This window comes from Carlito syrichta, unplaced genomic scaffold, assembly GCF_000164805.1.
Source record: "Carlito syrichta isolate Samal-C Ts95f unplaced genomic scaffold, Tarsius_syrichta-2.0.1 Scaffold289489, whole genome shotgun sequence".
Lineage (NCBI taxonomy): Eukaryota > Metazoa > Chordata > Mammalia > Primates > Tarsiidae > Carlito > Carlito syrichta.
The window spans coordinates 9160-16567 of record NW_007233585.1 but is presented as its reverse complement, the minus strand read 5'-3'; the positions used below and the strand labels follow the sequence as shown (position 1 = coordinate 16567).

Genomic DNA, 7408 nt, shown 5'->3' with positions numbered 1-7408 from the left:
TTCATTCACTGCTAGTTTTCTGCTTTAATGTCTATTTTTAAAATTAAAAGTTTAAGAATCAACTTCTAATAGAACAGTGTCTTTTATGTTAGAAACGATTTTGGTTTTATATTAGTATAAATAAGCTCCTTTACAGATTATAGATTAATATGTATATTAGACCACACACTTGAATTGAGGTAAGACTGTGGGGGAATGGTTACAGACAGTATAAAATCTCTGTTTAAATGTACTAACTGACAAGATAGGCAAGTACACACACAGATGACACTTTTGCCAAATATCATTATTTTATTTCTCTACTATACAAACATATGATGAAGGTCTTTTAAAACTGATGCTAATATTGAATATAACAAGGCTAACTTTTGGAATCTTATAAATGGTAACACTTTTTCAGAAATACCCTAATCAGGTGGTGGAAAGCAAATTATGTGAATAGAGCAAAAGCAAAAGTTAAAAAAAAAGGAGAAAAAGAAAGATATTTCCAGTTGCAACAAGAATCAGTTCCTAACAAGAGCAAGTCAAATATGTCTTATGCATAGACCACCAGGATTAAGAGATAAGTGGTTGATTGTAATGAATTTTCATTGTGTATGCCTTCACATAAGCATAAGCATGTTTTCATGGAAAGGCAGGGGAAAAAAAAGCTGAATGCAATTTTTGGTCTCTCATTTGTTGCTTAGATTAAAATTTTCCCTATCATAATCTCTATTATATCTTTGCCATCTCATTGTAACAGATTTTCTTTTTTTTTTTTTTTTTTTTTTGAGTTGGAGTCTCACTCTGTCGCCCAGACTGGAGTGCAGTGGCCGCTCCCGGCCACCGCAGCCTCGAACTGCTGGGCTCCGGCGATCCTTCCGCCTCAGCCTTCCAAGTAGCTGGAACTACAGGCGCACGCTACCACACCCGGCTAATTTTTTAATTTATTGTAGAGATGAGGTCTTGCCAAGTTGTCGAGGCGGGTCTCAAACCCACGGGCTCAGGCAATCCACTCACCTCAACCTTCCAAAGTGTGGGATTTATCGGCTGAGCCACCGAGCCCGGCTTGTAATAGATTTAACCTACTGAGAAAAAAAAAAGAATTTGAATTCTGTAGCATATAACCACTTCAGTATTTAAAAAATAAATTCTGAGAATATATTGTTCTCTTCTATTTAAATAATTTTGAATGAAACATTGTTCTTGTCTTTATAATTATTGAAAATTGTCAAAGACTTTAGCTCATAATTTTTCTTTTTCTATCAAAATAGCTACACCATTAAAATAATTCAGTTTACACTAGTGTTCAGTTTGGAGCATTAATTAGTGTTATTAACACAGAAACTTGTTGACAGATTCAGTGAGGAAAGATGAAAACTAAGCTATTCACATTTTAAGGATGCAGTTTGGTGAACTTTTTAAAAATACGTGTGCAATGGTAAAGCAAGGTCATATACAGTCAAGGTCATGAACATATGCGTCACCACAAAAGATTTCTCTAGCCTGTTGTCAATTCATCCCTCCCATAACCCAAGTTACCAGATAAAAAATAAACTTCATTCATTCACTATGGATTTAGATAGCATTTTCTAGAATTTTGATTTAATACATTCATATACTTTTGTCTACATTATTTCACCTAGCATATTAATTTTGATTTAACCCATGTTTCATGTGCTAAAAACTCTCTCTTCTTTATTCATGGGTAAGCATTCCATTGTGTAGATATACCCCATTTGGGTTATTTGTTTACCAGCAAGTGGATATTTGTATTGTTTCCAGTTTGGGGAGATTTTAAAAGTATGCTATGTATATTCTTAAAAATTTTTTTTTTGTTTTTTTTTTTGAGTTGGAGTCTCACTCTGTCACCCAGACTGGAGTGCAGTGGCCGCTCCCGGTCACCGCAGCCTGACCTGCTGGGCTCCGGCGATCCTTCCGCCTCAGCCTTCCGAGTAGCCGAAACTACAGACGCGCGCTACCATGCCTGGCTAATTTTTGACTTATTGTAGAGATGAGGTCTCGCCAAGTTGCCCAGGCAGGTCTCGAACCCGCAGGCTCAGGCAAGCCACTCACCTCAGCCTCCCAAAGTGCTGGGATTACAGGCTGAGCCACCGAGCCCGGCTTAAAAATTTTTTATTCTAAAGATGTGGGGAGCCGGGCTCGGTGGCTCAGCCTGTAATCCCGTGCCTTTGGGAGGCTGAGGTGAGTGAATTGCCTGAGCTCGCGGGTTCGAGACCCTCCTGGGCAGGCGAGAACTCATCTCTACAATAAAATCAAAAAATTAGCCGGGCGTGTAAGAGCAATCACACAAAAACTCTGTTTAGAGAAATCTTCCAAAACCTTTTTGAAATCAACAGGAACAGTTTCAGGTTAACAAAGACTGGCAATCATCTCCGGTACTTCTTTCATGTAGGAGTCCATCTTCTTATCTCCTATCACCCCGGCAAAGCAGAAGAAACTGGGAACTGGCAAACAATTCCTCTCTCATGTAGTTCAAACAGCTCCATTTCTTGGTTTCCTGCAGGGGTAGACTCAGGAAGCAGTTTTTGGGAGGACGAACCACTGTGGGCATCATTCAGTTATGAAGTGCTGTTTTTTCTTCTTGCAGAATCTATCCAAAGGCTTCAAACAGTTTCAAATCAAGTGGGTCACTAGAAAGCACTCCTTCAATTTTGGTAAATGAATGACAAGTAGCCATACATGCAACAAACTGGGACTTGGACAACAACTCATTGCAAATGTTTTCTTCTGGTAAATGAAATTCTGTATTTTCCACTCACTGAATTCCCCCAAAGATCGAAACCATCTTCAGTAAGAGTTACAGTCTTATCAAAGCAAACAAAATTCAGCTATCCACAGATATTTATCCTTTGGGGACTAATATAGAAAATACCAAAATTTTTTCAGTCTTCTCTGAGCATACACAATACCAGCAATCATTGCAGCAGAAAGTGCAGGTGGTACAGAAATTGCAACAAAAGCAAGAGACCCAATAATTATTACCCCAACTTTGACCTCATTTAAAATGCTATAAATAATAGTGTAGATAAACACAATGACTGCCACTCCCACAAGACACAGGGGAAACAAGTGGGCATCTCTGTCAAGTTTAAAATCGGTTGGTTTGGAATACAATATGGAGTGAAAAAGCTGTCCTTTGGAAGTACTAAATCCTGTTCTAACTACGATGGCTTTATATGTTTTCCGGTGCAGAAACAAGTCAGACAGCACAATGCAGGTGCCATTAGTAAGTACTGCATCACAAGGCATTATTGTCCCATTTAATGGGATGACCATGATATCCCTGGGGACAAAGTCAACAAGATCTCTTCTCTTTCTTCACTACTCTGAAAACTGAAACTCTCACAGGACTGTAAGCGACCACCATATGATGCAACACAACTATTGCTTTCTGATGGAATATAGTGGGCTTACAATTGATACTATGGACATAATCACAATAGCAAGAGCATAGTAATAGTATTCACCAGTGCTCCAGTATAACACTGAACTGCTGGGAAATGTAAAATAGGTTTAAAATCTCTTTTTTTTTTTGAGGTGGAGTTTCACTCTGTCACCCAGGCTGGAGTGAAGTCGCATACTCACGCCATGCCAGCATCGACCTGCTGGACTCCAGTGATCCTTCTGCCTCAGCCTTACATGTAACTAGAACTAAGGCGCGCGCTACCACACCTGCCTAATTTTGTATTTATTGTAGAGACAAGGTCTCTCAAGTTGCCCGGGCTGGTCTCCAACCCGAGGTTCAGGCAATCCACTCGCCTCTGCCTCTCAAAGTGCTGGGATTACATGCTAAGTCACCGAACCTGGCCGAGAAACTCTTTAATTAAAAGCTTAAAAACAGAAAGCACTTTCGCCATAATTTTATTTATTCCACAAAGCAATTTTTTTCAAGAAACCAAAATTGTGAATGGTATCATTCTGGGAATATTTTATACTACGGTGGGTGAAATAGCGAATAGTGACTGAGTCTGTGAATATTTGCTCATCTCATGCTCATTCTCTTCAGTTGGATTCCCAATTAAATGAACGGCATGGCCGTTTGCAACCTTATGAGCGATAGATTTTTTATTTGAAAATGGATGACTTTCCAGAGAAAGAAAGCGAATTTTTGCACAAAACCACATTTTGAATTCATCAGCAGTCCTCAGCAGCACCACTTCACGGTCTCTAACTGCAGCTCGAATACAAGCTGCTTTCACCCGCCACCCGGGCATCTAATACAGCAGGAGGAGGAGCAACCTGCCAGTGCAAATCCCCCTGCGACTCAAATTATAACCGTAAATCTCCCTTTCATCTTCTTGACCCTGATTGATAGTCTCCCTCTCTTCTGTGTCAGTATCTACAGTGGTTTAAAGGTCTTGTGCTTCAGAACAGTCGAAGATGACTCCTAAGTCCAAGCACCAAGATCCGAGGATGTTCCCGTCAGACCTGGTACCCGCCACCCCGACTACTCTCCGAGCTCCTCCGAGCCCCCCCCCCACCACCGCCCACTCGCCCTGCTTTCTGGTGCTGCTCACCAGGCGCTGCAGCGCGGTCTCCTGGGCGGCCTCCCCGCTGCAGCAGCCAGGGGTCCGCGGGAAGACGGGCCGCCGCTGTCGCCGCCACCTCCTGGCCTCCTCCGGGTGCCTTTGCGGCGCACTGGCCAGCTGAGCCAGCCGGGCACAGGGGCTCCCTGGCGGCGGCGTTCGGCGGGGCAAGGGGAGAACGAGGGACGGCAGCGGGAGGAGGCGGGTGGGGAGGGGGCAGGCTGCTCTCTGAGCCCGCCGCCCACCGCCCGCGATGTAGCGAACGCCTCTCCCTTTTGCCTGTGGCCGGCAAGGAATACGCCCTGCAGCTGGGGCTACGCAGGTTTTCAAAAGAACACTTCGTTATACCATGCAGATCAATTCTATACAGGTGGATAGTTTTCTTTCACTGTGTTGATCACAAAGAAATTGCCTTTTTGTGCATTCTTTTTCTTTCTTTTTTTGAGTCGTCTCACTCCATCTCCCAGGCTGAAGTGTAGTGGCAGGCGCTCACACGGACACTGCAGCCTGGACTTGCTGGGATCAGATGATGGATCCTTCCTCTTCAGCCTTAAAGTTGCTGGAATCACAGGCATGCGCCACAACGACCGGCTAATTTTTTAATTTTAATTGTAGATTCCAGTTCCCCTGAAGTCACCCGGGCAATTCGCTCACCTCTGTCTCCCAAAGTGCTGAGATTGCAGGCATGAACCATTGCACCTAGCATGTGAATTATTTCTACAGGAGTCAGCAACTCCATTTTTAAAAGTTGGCTAAAATTTTTAACAAAAATATTTGTACTGAAAATTCTATAGTTTTTGTGATGAGAGCAAACAAAAACGTCTAAATAAATATCTAATATATATTTTAAAAACAAAAGAAAAAGAAAGTGCTACGTGATTGCTGCTTAGAATTATGACATTAGACTCATGAAGTTAGATTTAAAAACATTAAGTGAGATATGTGAATCACTTTCTTATAGTATTATAATTGTTCAAGGTCAGCTTATGAGTGAGAACACATGGAGTTCAACCTCTATGGAAAACAGTGTGGCGATTCCTAAAAGAACTAAAACTTGACCTTCCATGTGACCCAGCAATCCTCCTACTGGGAATCTACCCGGAGGAACTCAAATCATTCTACCAAAAAGATATGTGCCATTCTTTGAAAGATATTTGGAAAATCATGGGAGAATTGTACATAGAGTTGAGGGGAATTGTGATTGGTGACAAAGTTGGAGGAGATCACATTTCATGAAAAGATACCAGGAAGAGGGAATATGGCTTTTCCAAATAATAATAATAATAAAGTGGGATATGTGAGTATAATCAATGTTTTTTCAGTACTCATTATATGCAGTGCACTGTGTTTAGTTATTTAACTTGGGGCTCATTCACACAACTTACACAGAATAAGTGGCATTGGCTCTATTTTACATATGAAGAAACAGAAACTGTGATTTTTTTTTAACATGGGAGTGGGGAATATTCATATAACTAGTAATTGCCAAGTTCAAGATCTAAGCACAAGTCTTTTGTGACTTCAAATACTTCCTAAGATGTCATTTCCTAGAGCAGATAATTTTTCTCACCTTACACTGTAACTCTCTCTAGCAGTAGGGTTTTCATCCATTTTCTTAATGGGCCTCTTAGCCTGACAGAATCCTTCCCCTCTGCCTTTTCTATACAGCCAGCTGCATGTCCAACTGTGATGTACAAGAAACAGTAGGGCCAAAGGATAGAGTTAAAGACTAAAACTAAATATGTGTGTTTCTATGGCATCTATTTCAGAAGCTCAGCCACCATCATAGGATCCTAAATTAAGTAAAGCTCACTCGTCTATAGAGTTCCCCAGTTTTCTCTACTTCTTTGCCACAATTAGACCTATAATCTGAAAACTCTGGTTATATTTGTGATGGAATTGTCTTATTGTACCTCTAGATTACCATTTTTCTCTTTAGAAATGGATACTTTATGTGGACTAAATTGGTTTTGAGGATATGAGAGTATGTGGCATATAAGTATACCAATTTTAAAAATTCCCTAGTTCCCCTTCCTATTTTGGTTCTACTTCAGTCATTTTCTGGTTACTTATATCAGATATATTAGTTTCCACATATTGTTCTTGTCTTTCTCATATATACCAAGGTCAAAGTAATGTTATTTTTTGGTTCTGTCTTGTTTTCAGAATCATAAAATTATAACGCCTGGGTTATTTTGGGTATTTTGAGTGGTTGATATTTAGCTATTGCTTACCCTCATGTAGCCTTAATAAACCATCCATCTCTAAGTTCAATGCCATATACATTCATCATCACATTCCCTTTAATACTAGACAATTACCAAAAGTCATATAAGATTTTCCCATATTTTTAAACACTCCTCCTTGAGATTAGTAGTAGTATTTGCCATTTATAGATTCCCTACTGTGTTCAAGGCACTTTAGAAACATTTTCTCTAATTCTCATGTAGCTCTGAAGCATAGACATTATTCCTATTTTATAGTGAGCAAACTGAGTCTTAATTTAAATGCCTTGAGGAGATTATGTCTGGATTTAAATCTCATGTCTGTCTGACTACAGATGTTTATCATGCTGCAATGAGGTTTTCTTCTTTGTGTTTTCATTTTTCTTTAATGGCAACTATCTGGTTATGTAATGATAGAGGCTTCTGAAGGGGGTTCAATGTGAAGCATTCCCCTTTCCCATCTCAATCTAAACCAACTGAGAAATAAAGAGAGTAGCAGATAGCTTGATACTTTATCACCTCTATTACTGAGAAAGGCTTAGGTGGAGAACTTAAGGCAAGAGTCCATTGGGCCTGCCAGCCAGTCTCCAGAATTAGGTAGACTTGCTCACTCAGTCTCAGGAACACCGGGCCTCAGCAGATCACTACGTGGTG

General features: G+C 40.6%; 1 pseudogene; it reads right to left on the bottom strand.

Annotated features, from left to right (window-relative positions):
• Positions 1-2273: 2273 nt before the first annotated feature.
• On the bottom strand, positions 2274-6791 carry LOC103256441 (annotated as a pseudogene).
• Positions 6792-7408: the final 617 nt, after the last annotated feature.